Raw genomic sequence first — 2991 nt, forward strand, 5'->3', positions numbered from 1 at the left:
TCCCAGCCCACGGCCATGCTCACAATGTGCTTGCTGCACTTCTCAGGTAATTATCTCTGCAAAAGGAGGGTCTGATAGAAGAGCCACTGTTTAATCTCATTACAGTTTAATTTTATCGCTGATATTTCAGCTCTCTGCTTATTGTTTCAGTAGCGAGTTTCCCCCCTGTTGCAGGACGTGCTGCTTGCCAGCCCCATGCCTGGCTCCATGCTGCATCAGTGAGCTCAATGAGAAATAAAAAAAAATCAGCTTTCTGCAGGGATTAAAGGATGCTCAGAACCTGCAGTCACCAGCGACTCGCAGGACACGGAAAAGCAAATTTTGGGTCTGAGCACTGATACATGGGAGCACACTGCTCCTCTATCCTGCTAGCTCCTTCTTTACATTCACTGTTTAAAGGGAAGACCTAGAGAAGCTCCAATAGAATTGCTGCTGGCTCCCCAGCCCCGAAGTTGCGTTGAACTCACCCCAACTTGGTGTTACCAACCTCAGCATCACCACTGGCTCTCAGACACAAACAGCCCCGAGTCCTACAGCCACCATCCAGCCCACACGGGCAGCAAGATCAGCTGGGATGGGATGCCTTCCCCACGCCCCAGCATCCCCATGGCCAACAGAGCCAGACTGGGACATCCCCACCAGTGCCACTGATCCTGCAGAGATTCACTGGTGGCTATTAGGGCTCAGACACACAGCCCAGTTTTGTCACCGGGCGCCTGGTGGGAGCCATCCAGCCAGCAGCAAATGACTGGGGATGAGCAGACAGATGAACAGACACACACCCAGAGACAGCGATGACACCGCTCCCAAACCATCGGCGCCCAGGCGGAGCTGCTCCTCCTCCTCAGGCTATGAGGAAGCCTCGCAAGGAGCTGAGAGCCCTTCAGGGGCTGCCCGGGGCTGAAGGCGGCCCTGAGACACAGCCAGGGCCTCTCCCAGATGCTTCTGCAAGGAGTCACAGCCAGGACTAGGACTAGGTGACCCAGGTATTGCCACTAGCTCCTTCCTGGCCTCACAGCACAAGCACCAGCACTTCTGCATGCATCAAGCCATATAACCACCTCAGTTCCCACAAGGAGCCATCCCCATGTCATCCCTATCCATACAAACTCTCAGGATAGCAGTCCCAAACCCACTCCCTGCCCCACATTCCTCCCTCTGTAGGACATTTAACCCACTCATCCCACACACATCCCTTCTCATCCCATCCCCACCCTTCTCACCACTCCGGACTGCTCTCATGCTGGGATACCACTGACAGAGGGGTTCCTAACGCCAACACGAGCAGTGAGGGATTCCAAGAGAAAATCTGCAAGAACTGATGAATGGGGAATGTCATTCCTGCACTGTTGTGCATGGGCTGGTGGTTCTGAGCATCACCAAAGCCACCCCCGAGCCCCCGCAGCCTCAGTTGTGCTGGTAACACATGCAGCCTTGCTAACCTCCAGATTAATTCTAATTTCCATTGTGTTATGAAACACATTATCTGTTGAAACTAAGTCAACAGTTGTTTGCATTTACGTGTAAACACAGTGAATATTAGGAACAGGGCCAGCATTATATTTGCATACGAAATGCAGCCTGCACTGCCCTCTCTCCCTGGCTTTTTCCATCCCTGCAGTTAAAGACAGGGGATGTATGGAGATCACACAACCTAAGACCAGCCCAAGAAGAACACGCTGCTTTCCCCCTTCCTATTTTTATTTTTGTGCAGCAGGAAGAAAACATCCTTTAAAACTACATCATGCACAAACACGCACACTCCCCTTAATCTTGTACCCAAAACTAAACCGCTTCAAATTCTCACTGATGTGCATATCTTATCAGCCTGCTTTGCATACCGTATAAATATTTATTTGCTTTTAATCCTGCAAAAAGCAAACCTGCCTTGTGGCACATTTCCCTTCCATGCAGAACTGTGATGCTTTTAATCGGGTTTCCAGCACCCAGAAAAGTGCAAAGCGAAGCGGCCAAACGCCGTGTGAGGATGGGAAGGGATTGGTGCAGAGAGGGCAGCTCCAAGCACAGACCCTCACTGCACCCCCTGGTACCCACAGACCACAAAATTTATATGAACTGGAACAAAAATAGGAATATTTCCCCCATCCCGAGCATCCCTGCTTGCACACAGAGCTCTGAGCTCATGTGCATCAACAAAGGGCACCTCCAAGCTATTCTGGGGGGAAAATTCAGAGCAAAAGGGACAAGCTGCACACAGACATCCCCAACTGCACCTGCACAAGTCACTCTTGCCCTAACGCTGTCCATACCTGGATTCTCCCTGGCAGCAGATGGATGGCAAGCAGTGCCTTCGCCCGCATCCGTCCCTGCTCTGCGGAGATCAAAGCATTCAAATGGGGCTCTGCGCCGCCTGAGATTGGGAATTAATTTCTTAATCAGTTCCCCTTAAATGGGTGGAGAGCAATTAGGGAATTGGCGCGGCCGCCTCCGGAGTGGGACATTGGAGAGCCCTTGAGCCGCCATGAGCAGCAGAGCTGCTTTGTGATGGGAAGGCAAATATTGGAAGAGGTGCTGCCCCAGTTGGGCTCTCCATCGAAAGCCACACAAGGAGGAACTGGCAGTGATGCCGGTCCATTATAAAGCATCCAACTGAATGCAAGCTAGCTGCCCTGAGAAAGGTTTTCTCTGGAAGCCAGGCTGCTCAGAGGCTCTTGGTCATCCCTGCTGCTTCCAGGGCTCAGATCTAACCTAGGGGCACAGAGCCCACCCGATCTCACACTTCTTATGAAGAAACTCCAATGCCCAAAAGAGCACCCAGGTAGAGACACAGCAGCCAAAGCACAGGGGAGCAGCCTTTCAATCCAAAAGAGAAGATCAAATAGGAGCTCAGCTCCTGGATTAGGATCCCAAAAGAGCTGCAGGATGCTCACCAAGCCGAGACAAAGCTCCTCTGAATGCCCAGTCAGAGGAAAAGCTGATGCTACCTGGTCCCAGACCTTCCCCCGGGCACCCTTGCAGACCCCCTCCAGG

Source organism: Meleagris gallopavo, chromosome 21 (assembly GCF_000146605.3).
Source record: "Meleagris gallopavo isolate NT-WF06-2002-E0010 breed Aviagen turkey brand Nicholas breeding stock chromosome 21, Turkey_5.1, whole genome shotgun sequence".
Classification (NCBI taxonomy): Eukaryota; Metazoa; Chordata; class Aves; order Galliformes; family Phasianidae; genus Meleagris; species Meleagris gallopavo.